Below are 16434 nucleotides of genomic sequence, written 5' to 3'. Positions count from 1 at the left end.
GCCTCAGAGAAAGACGTTGTCCTGTTCGATTCTCAGCTAAAGCGTCTTCTGTGTGGAGACGTGCGTGAATGGGCGTACCTTCGTTGAAGGTTGTGCGTCAGGGCTGGCAACTCGGCACGTAAAAAGCTACTGCCAATCATTAGCGGACCGGAGTTCCGCTGTGGCGACCCCTAACCAGGAAAAGCCGAAAGACACAAACAAACTGACGACCCTTTACACCTTGTAGGACAGTCTTCTTTCTGGAATTCTTGCTGGCAATATGGCTGTAGCTGTAGCTCTAATCATGTCACTCTGACTCCCAAAACAGTTTTTCGTGAACCTCAAAAGTAAGCTTATGTGCAATGGGCAACTTCTGCTGTACCCCCATGTGGCACCCCCCCAAACTATGAGGTATCACAACAGTGGAGTAACCACAGCTCCACTGTTGATGTTTTTCTAATTATTATATTGAGGAGAAAGCAGTCCTCATATGTTTTTCTAATTAACATGTCCAGAAAAGAAATTTACTTGTATTTATCGTGAATTCCATATGCAGGTTAAATCTGTTGTTGAGTTAAAGTTCTGAAATGTGGCTAAGTCACTTCTACATATTGTAATGACCTTGTCACATCTCCAGAACTCCACTTACTGAAGGCATTAATTGATTGGACAAAACATTTTCCTTTTGCATTCTGGTACATATAGGCTAGAATAGAGTAGGGCTGAGAACAACACTCAAACTTGTTCTCCATTTTTTTTCCACATAAATGTCACAAATGTCAAAATGTTAAATTTTAGTACAAAAAGAAGTCATATGTTCATGCATATTGTTTGTTGCTGGTGTTCAGACAGTAAACCAAGACTAAGAGCTTTTATTTATTTATTTATTTTTTGCAGGAGGTTTGCACTTGGTGCTGACGTAAAGAATAAAAGTTATTTTTTCCTGTGAAGAAAAGCTTAAACAAAAACGGTAAGAACGTACAGTGCTAATGGTTCCTTTTGACTGTCTCAGTGACCTTGCTGTATACTTTCAGTTCATAGCTTAAAAGTAGTGATTTTTGGTATGATATCATGGTGCACATTGTCTTCTTTCTTTTCCTTATTTTCTTTGCCAATAACAAACGCAAATAACAAAGGGGAAGGAGGACACCCCTGCCTGGTTCCTGTGCTTAAGCAGAAATCAGAGAGGATCCCACCCACTTTAATTTTCACCTCCGTTCCCTCATATATTCTTCTAATCAACCTTATATTTTTTTTCCAGAAATGCAAATGCTTCTTCCATTGCCCTGATCATAAAGTCCCAGCTTACTCTGTCAAATACTTTCTCTGCATCAAAACCCACCACGGACAGTGGTATTTTTTTTACATTCTGCTTCCCTCTGTATCATCAGTGTTCTGTTAATGTTGTCAAATATTTGCCTCCCCTCCACAAAACCACATTGATCCATATCTATCAATTTTGGCATTACTTTTGTCAGTCTTCTAGCCATTATAGAAATTAACACTTTATAATCCTGGTTTAGTATTGAAATGGACCTGTATGAAGCTGGGTCTGATGGATCTTTACCCTCTTTAGGTATTACAGCTACCACTCCTTTCCTCCAAGATGTTGGTACATCTCCTCCTCTTAAAATATTGTTAAAGACTTCCATTTTGATATTAGTGGAGTTGTAAAAACATGTTTCTTAACTGTTTTAGACTCTGCATATATGAAATCAATTCTTAAATATTGAAATGAATGGGAGGGTGGCCTAATGGTTAAGGTGTTTGCCTTATAAAACACAAGGTGCAGGGTTGAGTCTCACAAGGGTTAATTGGCTAGGCTTAAAATGGCTCGCAAGGGCAGTTAGCTTAGTACTAATTTATGAATCTATGAATTTCTTTCTAAGGTAAATGCTGTTAACCAGATGAAAGGATTAATACATATTTTTACTTTGTCATGTTTCATGAACTTGTAAGAATTTAGTATAATCTGCACGTGTGGTTTTCCATTGACTAATGTAAGTTGAGTATATCCAGAGTATAATAGAGTTAAAACTTGCAGGAAAAACATTCTACATCTGGGAGGCTAATACCGCCATAACCCCATAATCTTATATGATTTCTATAAGCAGTTCTTGGTTCTTTAGGATACCATAAGAATGAGGATAACATTCTTTCCATTTTCTTGAAAATGTTTTTGTCGCGTATTAAAGCTATTGAATGCAATAGGTAGGTGTGTGTGTGTGTGTGTGTGTGTGTGTGTGTGTGTGTGTGTGTGTGTGTGTGTGTGTGTGTGTGTGTGTGTGTGTAAAATCTGGGGTAATATAACCATTAAGTACTAACCTATTCTCAAAAGTAAAAAAAAAGTAACACTAACTACTGTTTCACAGTTATTATTAATAATCTTACTCACATCTTGATAGGTTTTTATTCCTAAATATTTTAGTTTTTTTCTTCCCAGTTATATTTATAATTATCTTTGAATTTACTATTTATTAATTTAAGTCTAAAATTTCCAGTATTATTAAATTTCAGCAGTGATACTTCTTGAAACTTTTCAATTTCCTCATCTATTTCTTCAGTTGAATAATGTAAATCTCCTTTAGTTAGTAAAATATCATCTGCAAGAAGCTGTATTTTAGATTGACAGTCTCTGCTAATTGAAAATCCATCAATTTTTTCATTGCTTCCTATACTATTAGCCAAGGGTTCAATAACTAATACAAACAGTAAAGGGGGTAGTGGACATCCTTGCTTTATGACTTTAAGTGAATCCTTAAGAAATTTAAGATCCAATTTTAACATAAGCTTTGGAGTCTCTGTACAGGTTTTTTTAATATTCCAATAAATTGTTCTGGAATTGCAAACACTTCTAAAGTTTTAAACAAGTAGTTCCATTCTACGGAATCTAAAGCTTTCTCGATATATAAGGTTATTATTATATGGGTTTTTGTAACCACTTACCCCAAAAACTATTTTCATCTTAATGACATATTTCTTTTTATACATCTTGAAATAGTTATGGTATACTCCTGATTATTGACACTATATAACATTGTATTGCTACTTAATGCCTTGTAATAATCCTGTAACACTGCTGTTTAATGCTAATTTATAATGAAAATTGTGTGATATGTTGGAGCTGTTCTCCCCGGGCCTCCGCTGAAAAAGGGCTCTTCAGCTCAGTCAGACAATCCCAGTCAACAAATGTAAAATAAAGTAAAATAAATAAATATAAGGTAATTAGGGCCAATTTCTTGTTCATTCCATTTGCTAAATCTAAGGTAGTTACTACCCTGTATTATCGTACGTTAATCTATTGACTGTAAATAATGTTTGATATTTATTAATTACTATAGCTCTTAATCTTGTACTGAAAATGGAAGTAAATATTTTATAGTCTACATTTAGAAATGAAATAGGCGTATATGAGGAAACTAACTTATTATTCTTTCCTTCAAGTATAGGAAAGATTGTAGAACATTTCCATGAGGGAAAGAGGAATTATTTTGTCACTCTGAATTACCCTAACAGTGTCATACAGCAATTCTAAAATATTGAATTAATTATTTTTATTTTATTTTTTTATTTTACATTTGTTTACCGGGAAAGTCTGACTGGACACAGGTCCTTCTTCAGCAGAGGCCCGGGGACAAAAGCGCCAACAGTAACAAAGACATATGTTGTAAAAATAAAAATAAAGTTATAAAATTAGCAACAGTTATAAAAGGAAATTGTAGTATACAAATTCAGCAAAAGTACAAAGATGGGCAATACAGTACTTAAGAGGTTAAAATATCAACACATGAGATATGTGAGTGTATACATGTACAGTAGATAGAGGAAGGCAAGTTACAGTAGAAATGAGAGAAACAAATGAAGTATGATAGCACTAACTGACCAAGGTGGGTTAAGTATACAGAACTGAGTTGTCCAGGAGGGTTGCAAGAACAAAGCCAGGTGTTTACTAGTGAGTAGTTAGGAGCTTTTTGAATTGTACTATGGAGCAGTTAGCGGAAATAGAGGTAGGCAGTTTATTTCTTATTTTAGGAATGATGTTTGAGAAGAGAGATTCCCCAGCTGAGTTGTTAGCTTTGGTGGTTTCTAAAAGGAGTTTGTGGCTGGAACGGAGGGCTCTAGAAGTGGTGTATGGTTGTGTAAGATTTTTGAGAGCAGGGATTTTATCTGGTTGATGCAGGATTTTGTGGGCAAAGGTTAGTTGTTTATAGTGTAATAGTTGAGTGAGTTCTAGCCAATTTAGTTTAAGAGCAGTGCAGTGATGTGACCTGTGTGTGGCATCAGTAGCAAACTTGGCAATTTTATTGTAACATGATTTGGTAAGATCAGTTTTATGGAAGTTGGTTTATACAGGGAAGGCATATAAGAGAGTTGACAGAAGGTGTGTACGAGTGATTAATGGGTAGCTTTTGTGGCTCTAGTTAAAGATTGTTTCTGTAAAGAAGACCTAATGTTTTCTGGACCTTTTTAATAGTTTGGGCAATGTGAATGTTGAATTTCAGATTGTCAATTTTGACTCCTAGAAGTTCAGTACATGTTACTGGGGCAGTAATAGTTTTAGTTTTGGACTCTAAGTTGAAAGTTAGGTGAGCAGAGAGAGTTCTAGAGGAGTAAAAGAGAAGGAGCTTTGTTTTATTGGGGTTTAGAATGAGTTGGGAGTTAGTGAACCATGTTTCTACTGACAGAAATGAATCTTGGTTTATGGTGTGGAGGTCTTTTAGGGAAGAGGCTGCGCATATTAGAGTAGAGTCATCTGCATATTGTATCACAGAGGCATGAAGAGTGCAGGTGTGGAGTTGATTGGTAAAGAGTGAGAAAAGTAGAGGTCCAAGGGTAAAGCCTTGTGGGACCCCTAAGGTGACTGGTAGGAGAGTGGAGAGGTGGTGTTGCCAGAGTATGGCTTGCTGACTTCCTGATAGGTAGTTTTGGAACAAGGTGGTACAGGAGCTACTAAGGTCTAGGGAGGAGAGGATCATGATCAGTTTGTTGTGATTTACCTTCTCAAAGACTTTGGAAAAGTCTAAAAATATGGCAGATACAAATTATCCTGGATTGGTTGACTATATTAGTAAAGGACAATAGGGATGTAGTGGTACTGTGATAGGGGAGAAAACTGTGTTGTGTGTTTGATAGTAGTTTGTGGGTGTGAAGTTAGTCCATGAGTTGGGTATGGATGACTCTCTATAGGATTTTAGATAAGGGTGATAAGATGGCAGTTGGATAATAGTTACTAATTTCTGTGGAACTGCCTCCTTTGTGTAGAGGTATTATGTGGGATATCTTCCAAATAGCAGGCACTGTGCTCTCAGATATAGATCTGTTAATGAGTATCACTACTGGGTATGCTATTCCCTCTGCAGTGATTTGCAGAAATTTGGCTGGGAGATTGTCTGCAGCTAGGCTAGTAGGTTTTAGTTTGTGCAGTAGTTTTTTTATGGTATATACAGGCACTAATTGTAATATAAATTGGTAGGTGCTATTTTGTGAGGAGTTGCTGAACTGGGGTGCTACAGGGGCAAGGTTGTTGAAGATGTTTTGAGAATCAGCAAGGGCTAGGATAGTTTCTGTAAAGTATTTATTAAATTAGGTAGCTATACTATCAGAGGAGTTGTTTGAGGTTGGAGTGGAGGTAGATGTTCTGCCTAGTAGTAGTATATTAACTGCAGCCCAAAACTTTTGAGGGGCTATTGTGGTGTTTTTTCTGAGTATTATGATAGTAGTTGATTTTATCTTATTTAACACATTTCTTGGATTTGTTTCGAAGTTCAAGGAATGTTATTTTTGTAGTTTGGGTTTTGTATTTGTAATACTGTTCCCAGGCCTTTTGTCTAGCTTTTAGAAGGGATCTGCATTAATTTTTCAGCCAGAGTGCATAGTTGGCTTTCACTCTGATGGTTCTTGGGGGAGCATGTCAGTTTAAAATGTCTAAAAAAAGAAGTATTAAAGGCGTTAAAAGCGTCATCTAAGGGTAGCTGTTTTGAGAGGGTCCCAATTACATCTTTTTAGAGTGTTGATGAATCTATGTTGGTTAAAGTCTTTTTTGTTTCTGATTGTGTGGTACATGGTTTTGGTTGTTGTAGGTATGAGTATGTACAAGGACGGTTGGAAGGTGGACACTCAGACTGTCAGTAAGACAGCATGCCTGTGATGGTTGGGAGAGGTTGTTAACCAAAATCCAGTCTAGGACAGACTGACATTTAGAAGATTTGTCAGTTTGTGGAGGATGTGATCAGTTGGGTAAATCCATGTAGGTTAATGTGTGATGTTGGATTAAGAGAGGAGCATTGTACCAGTCAGTATTGAAATCACCCATCAGGACTGTTTCCTGTAGGAGGGAATTAGAAGCTCACAGTGTAGTATGTTTTCTACTGTTTTGATATTGTTTCGTAGTGGGATATAACTGCCAGTGATGTTAATATGCTTTTTTGGGTTGAGTTTTAATTTCGTAAAGATTAGTTCTGCATTTCCAAAGTCAGGAGAGTCAAGTTCAAGATAGTCTAATGTTAGTTGTTTTTTGAATAGGATAGCTACACCCCCGCCCTTTTTGGTTGTCCTGTCTTTGTGTAGTATATTGTATTTTGGAACTACAATTTCATTGTTATTGTTGAGTTTTAGCTAAATCTCAGTTTAATATAACAATGTCAGGAGCATAGAGGGAAAGTAAGGCATGCAGTTTGTGAACCTTATGTACAATACTTCTTGCATTCATATTAAGGAGGAAAAGGGAAGATTTGTTTGTTCTATGTAATTGTGTGTTACAGGGCTACTAGCTGTATTAGGTGGGGGAATGGGACCAGATTTTGAATGTATGTCGCCGGATTGGTTTAGTTTCATTAAAAGGTGTTAACAACAGTGTGGTGAACTTGTATTGTAGGTTGGCATGTTTTTGACAGGTGTGAGATGCTTTTATTTGCATGGTAATCTAAATGGCTGGAATACAAGAGGCCTGGAGCTATGAGAAGCAATTTTTCTGGGAGGTGTGGTGAGGTTTGCCAGGAGTATTGGCTGATAGTAATTGATTTTTAGGGCAGCTAGTTGTAATAATTTCATATAAAGGTGAAGCATTTTATACCTGTGAAGACCAGTAGATGTAATGGGTTGATATTAGAGTTTGTCAGTAGTAGAATGACTTTTGACATATTGACTTATAAAGAAATAAGATTATTGAAGAAATAGATAGTGGTCAGATCTATTGTATTAGGGTTTAACAGTTGGATGGGTTAGTTATCACTTTTTCTTGGTGGAATACTGGGTTGTGATAGGAAACTGTGTAGGGTGGGTTTAGTTTGTGGATGCTAGTTGTTGAATGCCTTGGCTGCTGTTTGCTGTTGTAGCTTGTGCAAGTTATTGGAGTATAAAATGTAATTGATGGGGTGGGTGGCAATGGAGGTAGGGTAGGGGAGCAGAAGCTTATTAGTGTGAGGATTAGGGATATTCTTGATATATGCATTTTTGCTCAACATTTTAGTCTAATCTGTGTAGATTTTGAAGTCACTGATAACTATGCAGTTAATTTTTTCTTACAGGATGTGCCCTCCAGGGAGGTAGGCCAGGCTGGGGGGCTTCTCAGGTAACTGTTCTTCCTCTCTTCCCAAGGTAGTTAGGGCCTCCTTCTGTTGCCAAAGCTTCTTTTAGAGGACGCCAAGTTCAGCTTCTGTAGGGGCTTCTCCTAGCATTTCGGGCTCTGTGCCTAAGAAACATATGCTTAAAATGGCAGAAGATTTGATTACTCTGATTAGAGGTTCTATGCCCCCACCTGATAAGAGGCCTAGGGTGGAACAGAGTTTGATAGTTTTGAACAGTGTTCACAGGCTTCAGAGTCTTCTGTGGAAGACTTGCAAGAGTTTCCTACTTATTCTGATTCTGATGTGGATGATTCCACTCCTTCAGCTTCTCCTCCTGAGGATTTTTCATTTTCAGAGACTCTTTCACCCATGAGGGAGCACTTTAAATGGGAAGGCCAAGATTACTCTGACTCCAGAAAAGGCTTAGGAATTCTTGTTTTGCCCCAGCATAGGCCCTTAGCTATTCCTCCTGTGTTGAATGTGGTGGAGGATGTTTGGCCAGAGGCCTCTCTGAACCGTGATTCCTTGCCTCCTGCTCCTGTTAAGCCTGATAGGTATTATAGGGTGCCCGAAGCTCATAAGTATTTGTTTAAGAGTCCCAGGGCGGACCCAGAAACTGTTTCTCAGGGGCCTAAAGGTGTTAAAGCTTCTGTGGTTAAAAATCCTGTACCCTCTGATAAAGAGGCAGGGCTTTGGATAGGTGGGGTAAGAAAGTATATACTTCTTCCACTCTAGCCATGAGGCGTTGAATTGTCAATTTCATATGCTGAAATATCAGAATTATCTCCTTTCACAATTGAAATCTAAGGTGGATGCTTTGGCGGAAGGTATTGAGTGTAAAGAATTGCTGGATTTGGTTCATGTGTCTGAACAAGTGGGTAAGCATTCTTTGCAGTGTGGTTTTGATGCTGTTCAGGCCTCCTCGAGGGTGGCTGCTACTAGTTCTGTTCTTCGCAGACATGCATGGTTGAAGGATCAGAATTTAGCTGAGCATGTTAAGACCAGGATTTTGGATGCTCCTTTACAGTCTGATGTGTTGTTTGGACCGCCTGTGGAAGCAGTTTTAAAGAAAATGGAGGACAAAGCTAAGTCTATGCAGACTGTTAAAGATTTTTGCAGGTGCAGCCTCCAGTTTAGTAGAAATTGGCCTGCTAAGGGGTGGACATATCCTGCTTATGGTTCCCAGTCTAGGAGGTCTAGACGTTGTAGGGCAGGGCTCAAGGTTCTGCTTAGGCCTAGATCAGACAGTTCACCTGCTCAGACTTCTGGTGTGGGCAGGGTCAGTCCTTTCGTAAGCAGAACCAATGACCTGCCTTTTCAGCTGCCAGTGGGCTCTCGTCTGGCAGCTCCTTTGGGAGGAAGATTGTCTCTTTTCAAAGAAAATTGGGATTTAATCACTCAAGACAGATGGGTGCTGGATATCATTCATCACGGGTACAGATTTTATTCCCACACAATGCCCCCTTTCAAAGGCATGCCAGATGTTCCTCCTCCACAAAGAAAAGAGGCTCACAAGCAAGTTTCTCAGTTACTCCAGATAGGGGCTATTCAGCCAGTCCCTGTGTCAGAAAGGGGCTTCGATTTTATTCTCGCCTGTTCCTAGTGCCAAAGAAGGGGAACACGTGGAGACCAATTTTGGATTTATCTATCCTCAACACTTATCTGGACATTCCCAAGTTCAAGATGTTGACGTTACAGCAACTGTTACCTCTGCTGGGCAAGGATCACTGGATGGTAACTTTGGATCTCAAGGAAGCTTACCTTCATGTGCCCATAAGGCTAAGTTGCAGAAAGTATCTGCGGTTTCGAACTGGAGATTTTCATTATCAGTTCTCTGCATTGCCCTTTGGCTTATCTACTGCCCAGAGTATTCACAAAGGTTCTGGCTCCAGTGATAGCTACTTCAGGCTTCAAGGCATTCAAATTTATCCTTACTTGGACGACTGCCTGATTCTGGCTCAAGAAAAGGAACACCTTCTACAGCATCTGGAATATGTCATAGCAGTGCTAAGATGCCTAGGGTATTCTGTGAACGAAATAAAGTCCAGTCTAGTACCCTCTCAAGACATGTGCTTTCTGGGTGTGAGACTGAATACAGCAGCCCAGATGGCCTTTTAACCCCGGACAAACAAAAGAGTCTGTCACTTTACTTCCATCAACTATCTCATCAGTCCGTGCTGACTGCAAGGACAGTCCTTCAAGCATTAGGGTTCATGGCATCTTGTATTCTGGTGCTTCCCAATGCCAAACTGCATATGAGGAAGCTGCAATGGTATCTCAAAATGTATGGACACAGCACTGCCAAGATTTGGACACTGTCATTCAAATAATACCTTGCCTTCAAAAGGAATTCTTGTGGTGGGCTCAGGAATGTCACCTAAACAAGGGACTCTCTGTGACCCGCCAGAGGCGAGTCAGATTTTAACGACAGATGCCTCGGACACTGCTTGGGAGCTCATCTAAATGGAAAGTGGATACAAGACAAGTGGCCTGCCAGACTACAGCATCTACATATCAACATGAAGGAGATGTTAGCAGTCCAGTTTGCATTGATGGCGTTCAAGGAGTTACTTCTTCCAGGGCAGGTGTTGATTCTGACAGACAACACAACTGTCATGTGGTACATCAACAAGCAAGGGGAACACATTCTTATCCTCTATGCAGGCAAGCAATGATTTTATGGGAGACTGCGTTAAGCCTGCAACTGACTCTTCAGGCAAGGTTTCTGCCAGGAGCACAGAACTCCCTAGCAGATGTATTAAGCAGACAAATCATGGATCCCCACGAGTGGAAACTGGATCTTCATGTATTTCAGAAATTGACAGTGTCATGTGGAACTCCAGACATAGACCTGTTCGCTTCTCCACTAAACCACCAGCTGCCAAAGTATTGCACAAAGGGGTTTCATCACACAGCTTGGAAAGTGGATGCTCTGTCTTTCAGTTGGAAAAACCTTCATGTCTATGCCTTTCCACCTCTACCTCTTCTTCCAAAGGTATTACTAAAGGTCAGACAGGACAGGCCAAGGATGATTTTGATAGCTCCAGATTGGCCTCGGCAACACTGGTACCCACTTCTAAGGAGTCTTGTAAAGAAGCCTCCATGGCCTTTACCTCTGATTCCTCATCTGTTATCTCAGAAGGACGGTCATCTGCTCAATGTCAAGCTTCAATCTCTTCATCTCACAGCTTGGCATATTCTGTGTTGAAGCATGGTAGGTCTCAGCTTCCTCAACAAGTTTTAAATGTGATTATGGAAGCTAGAAGGCCTAGTACTAGGAGAGTGTACACAGAAAATGGAAGAGATTTTATTTTGGAGTACAGCAAAGAATTTGGAGATTTCAGAGCCTAATTTGAGTGTGGCTCTTCAATATCTTACTGAGTTATTGGACAAAGGTTTGTCTTTCTCTTCCATAAAGATTCATGCTGCAGCAATTTCAGCTCACTATGATTGTGACCCACCTTTGTTTTCGCATCCTTTGTTCAAGCAGTTTCTTAGAGGGGCAAAGAATATAAGACCCCCGTGAGCTCCTACTCCTGCTTGGGATCTCAATTTTGTGTTGGAAAACTTACTCTACAACCTTTTGAGCCTGCAGCTACTGCTGAATTGAAATATTTGTCATGGAAGACTGCTTTTCTGTTGGCTATTACTTCTGCAAGAAGGGTGTCTGAGTTGCAGGCCCTTATGGCAGTAGAGCCCTTTTGATTTTCCATAAGGACAGGGTATCATTACGCACTAATCCTTCCTTTATGCCTAAGGTGGTTTCTAGTGTGGCTTTAAACCAAACTATTCATTTGCCTACGTTTTTGCAGATCCTCAAAATAAAGGGGAAAAGATTTTGCACACTTTAGATGTACACAGGCAATTGCGTTATTATTTGAGCAGGACTAAAGATTTTAGGCAGTCTCAGCAGTTACTTGTTTCTTTTGCTTTAAGTTCACAGGGCAAGCCTGTGTCAAAACAAACTATTTCTAGGTGGATTGGCTTTTGCATTGCATTTTGTTATTCCCATCATGGCAAAGAGGTTCCAGCTGGGATTAGGCCTCATTCCACTAGGGCTACTGCCACTCAACAGCATTTCTGAGGGGGGTGGCAACGAAGGATATTCTGGAAGCAGCTACTTGGAGTTCAGTGCATACTTTCTCTAGGCATTATCACCTGCCTATATACTCTAAGACTAGAGCTGGTTTTGCCACAGCTGTTTTACAAGGCATGTTGTCAGCTCCTGCTACTTTATAATTTGCCAGCCTCCCTTACCTCTGCTTTGGGATTCTACCCAATTGTCAGGACTGCAGCAAGGAAGGCAGAAGAACATAGTACAGTTTTGTACCTACCATAAATGTAGATGTTCGAGGATTCCCTTGCTGCAGTCCAATTTACCTCCCTCCTTCCGTCTGTGTTTCAGGGTGGTTGTGTAGGTGAGTTTACATGCTTATATTTTTTGTATATATTACTGTATATATTGTACATGTTTTTTGGTGCAGGTTGTTTTTGGGACTTGTCTTTCTGGGTCTTCTGACATCTGGGGCAAGAAAAGACTGAGGAAATGACGTCGGTCATGCGCATTAGTACCCTGACGTGCTGACGCCAGTCTAAGGCGCCATGACCGACGTCAGCCTTATACTCTGGTATTCGGGCCGACTGGGACGCGGACTATACCCAATTGTCAGGACTGCAGCAAGGGAATCCTCGAACATCTACATTTATGGTAGGTACAAAACTGTACTATTTGTTTGTTCTATGTAATTGTGTGTTATAGGGCTACTAGCTGTATTAGGTGGGGGAATGGGACCAGATTTTGAATGTATGTCGCCGGATTGGTTTAGTTTCATTAAAAGGTGTTAACAACAGTGTGGTGAACTTGTATTGTAGGTTGGCATGTTTTTGACAGGTGTGAGATGCGTTTGGTGGGGGTTGGAATTTATTTGCATGGTAATCTAAATGGCTGGAATACAAGAGGCCTGGAGCTATGGAGTAGTTGATTTTTCTGGGAGGTGTGGTGAGGTTTGCCAGGGAGGGTTATTGGCTGATAGTAATAAGGAATTGTATGTGGTGAGGAAGAGTAGGAGTAAAAGCAGTAAAGCAGTGATTAGGTTTAGGGCAGCTAGTTGTAATAATTTCATATAAAGGTGAAGCATTTTGCTAGTGTAGTGTGATACCTGTGAAGACCAGTAGATGTAATGGGTTGATATTAGAGTTTGTCAGTAGTAGAATGACTTTGAGTGGTGAATCGTGACATATTGACTTATAAAGAAATAAGATTATTGAAGAAATAGATAGTGGTCAGATCTATTGGTCAACTATTAGGGTTTAACAGTTGGATGGGTTAGTTATCACTTTTTCTTGGTGGAATACTGGGTTGTGATAGGAAACTGTGTAAGGGTGGGTTTTAGTTTGTGGATGCTAGTTGTTGAATGCCTTGGCTGCTGTTTGCTGTTGTAGCTTGGGTGGGGTTATTGGAGTATAAATGTAATTGATGGGGTGGGTGGCAATGGAGGTAGGGTAGGGGAGCAGTGTGAGCACACTATATATATATATATATATATATATATATATATATATATATATATATATATATATATATATATATATATATATAATCCCATACGTAAACCATCTAGTCCTGGAACTTTACCATTTTTCCTATTTTTTTAAAGCTTCTTTAACTTCTATCAGGATTTTAAGCTTATTCAATGTAGATGTTTTAGGTCATTAAGTTTATTAGTAACATTTTTCTTTTAATTATCAATTTTGTAATCGTCAGGATTATTATTGTTATCTTAAGATCTTATGGAATTTTTAAAAAAATATTAAGCATTTCCTCTGTCTGAAGTAAGCTTATTAGTGTGAGGATTAGGGATATTCTTGATATATGCATTTTTTGCTCAACATTTTAGTCTAATCTGTGTAGATTTTTTGAAGTCATCGCATAACTATGCAGTTAATTTTTTCTAAAGCTATTTCCACTTTATGCACTAAAAGTGTTTGATTTGTTGTCATTAATTTTTAATGACTTCAGTATTATCTAATTTCTTTGTTCAAACCTTGCTTTGTGTGTTCATCTTATATTTCTAACAAATCTTTATCCCACTTTTTCATTTTATTAGTAGCCCGTCTTCCCATTCTATCTTTAATATGTATTTTTAAGGAATCCCATAGTATGAATTTGCTAACCTGACCATTATCATTCAAAGATAACAAATTCTTGATTTATTCCTTAAGGGTAACTTTTAAATCCCTTTAACTTCATCATCTATACTGGGATTCTGTAAATAATCTGAAATTTACTTACATTTTTCCCATTATCAGAAAAAGGAACAGTTTTAAAAAAATTTACTTTTTTAAATAAATCTATAGAGGCATAAATCCTGTCAGTTTTAGGTTGTGTCTCATGTGCAGAAGACTAATGTGTGAATAACATGACTTATCTTCTGCTTTTACTAGTAAATCAGCTAAATTATTATTACTTATCCATCTGTTTAGTGCTTTAGCTGATGCCAGTATTTTAGCCTTCTTCTGTTGTTTTGTATCGTCTATACTAGTCGTGCAGTTAAAAAGCTGCTGATAAAATTAAACTAGTCTTCCAATGCCTTTGTAGTAAGTTTAAGTGATCTTTAGCCACTCTTGCACCTATTCCAGTGATCCAGTAAAAAATAGCTAGTGTAAACCTAGAGCTGTTTACTGAATTTCCTGTTTGCACTTATTTTTAAAATCGTTTTTTTCTCAAAACTTGCATTTTATCTGTCTTTGGCCTAGCACTCTTGTGTGGGGTCATTTACTGCACTGTTATAACTTGCTCATACTTGTTAACCTCTGCTATCTCTGAAAAAACAAAAAAACAAAAAAAATCTTGCTTTTTTCCCACTTTTCTGAGATTTAAAAAGTTCATTTACAGGCTTGCTGTTCTTGAACTGTTTGTAAGTTTCTGTGAGGCCATTTTTTGCTTGGGCTAAAGGAAAGTCTCTCTGTTGATCAGTGGCAGTGAAAAACATTGAGCAGCCTGTCTGCCCCGTGGGAGTGGTTACTGACTTGAAACTGTAGTTTTATTGGCCATTCTGGGTCAATTCCAAAACTCCTTCATCTTCCTCTCTTAAAACCCTGTTTTGCACGGTTTTGCGCGTTTTTGAGCATAGCGCAACAACGGGCAGCGCCGCCTAATTGGGTTTAGACTATTCCTGGCTCCACAAAGTCTGCTCTTCACTTTTTCCCTTAGAACTGCTCTATCTCTCAATTTAAACACCATATTCTCATTCTAAGGCCCTTCACTGGTCCAATTAAGTAATCCTACAAGTTAGCACTATTAAACCATAAGCACTACTTACTCTTATAGTCTCTACGATTACCCTGTCCTCTATTGGTCCATCTTAAATTCAGTTTCCCTATTACTCTAGCATGTCCAAAGGTCAGTCAATGGTTTCCTCTCCAGTCCAGCTGGTGAATCAGGGAATTTTGAGGCAATGTTACAACTGTCTCATGTACACGGACAACCCTCTCCTCCTCCAAACAGGTTCAAATATATGTGAGAGATGCAACTATTTAGCCAAACTGGAGGCTGAGCTCTCTCATCTCAAAACTGGTGTAACCAGTCAGGAGGAGAAGGTAACCTCACACAACACAATTCCAGTATCACATAGTCCCACCACATCAGCGAACCAAACTCATAAATACACAAAACATACTGGAGGCTCTAAATAAAAATCTACCTAAGCAACAGAGACCTCCAAAGCAGACATCCAAGCAAACGCTACCTCAAAACAAAACACACACAACACATAACCCACAAAGTCAGTGTGCCAAGCAGCCACAGCCCTTAAGGCTGAATAACACACCTGATACTCTTGTTATAGGTGACTCTATTGTCAGACACACTGACGTCCCGCTCACCAGGCTGAATAAAGAGAAGGTCACAGTGAGCTGCCTGTCGGGCGCTAGGATCCGCCACATAATGCAAGCACTCAGGTCACTCCATAGCAAATACAAATATGACTCGGTCATTGTACATGCTGGTGTGAATGACCTGAGACGTACCTCCCTGGACTACATGAAAAGGGACATAGAGGAGCTCTCTGATCATGTAGCCCAGGCTGGTATGACCCTGACCTTGAGCAGCATCTTACCCTCACCTAGAATGATGCCACAGTACAAAGACAAAATGATCAATTTTAACAATTGGCTAAAATTTTGGTGTCATTCAAAGGGGATCCAGTGTCTGTCAGCCTGTGATGACATGCTCGACAAGCCACATTGCTTCGCTAGGGACGGCTTGCACCTGTCACCACTGGGCTTTCGGATATTGGCAAAGGCTCTTGCCACCCCCATAGTGCCTTTTTTAGGTAAGGCTCAAAAGTCAAACCCACCCCCATAGAGAGCACAAGGAACAAGAAACTAAGGGTAATGCTGCTAAACGCCAGAAGTCTTAACCTCAAGATGCACGCACTCGAAGCTCTCCTCAGTATGGAGAACATCGATATCTGTGCAGTGACAGAAACCTGGTTCAAGGCTCCAGAGAGCACCCCAGCACTACCAGGCTATACCTCATATCATGCTTTTCGGCCCCAAAACCCGGACCGAACCACAAAAGGAGGGGGAGTTTCCATATTTATCAAGGATATCCACACCTCCAGGTTAGTGACATTGCATGAAGCATCGGAGACCATCCATGTGCAACTAACAGTGGGCAAGACTGCTTTTCAGTTTATAGCATCCTACAGACCACCCTCTCAAAGTCAGGAATCCCATTCGGCTTTCCTGAAAACATTGGAGAACATGAAGATCTCTCCGAACACCATTATATTGGGCGACTTCAACTACCCAAACATTGACTGGAAGCACTACTCAAGCCCCAGCACCTTAGCCCAAAGATTCCTGGAAATTATAAACTCAAATGCTA

General features: G+C 39.6%; 1 protein-coding gene across 4 annotated transcripts in view; it reads left to right on the top strand.

The window, feature by feature from the left end:
* The window catches only part of CAPN11 (calpain 11), a 1381576-nt gene that overhangs the window by 171487 nt on the left and 1193655 nt on the right, over positions 1-16434 (top strand). For 3 of the 4 annotated variants that reach the window (XM_044060742.1, XM_044060725.1, XM_044060733.1), the window contains exon 2: positions 877-949. The exons of the other annotated variant lie outside the window; for it this stretch is intronic. The gene's annotated coding sequence lies outside the window, so the exon portion shown is untranslated. The remainder of the gene's footprint in view (positions 1-876; positions 950-16434) is intronic. 4 annotated transcript variants of the gene reach the window in all.

Source organism: Protopterus annectens, chromosome 1.part0 (assembly GCF_019279795.1).
Source record: "Protopterus annectens isolate FY-2018-M chromosome 1.part0, PAN1.0, whole genome shotgun sequence".
Lineage (NCBI taxonomy): Eukaryota > Metazoa > Chordata > Ceratodontiformes > Protopteridae > Protopterus > Protopterus annectens.
Note: the sequence above shows the minus strand (reverse complement) of the source record. Positions and strands in the feature narration are given on the sequence as shown.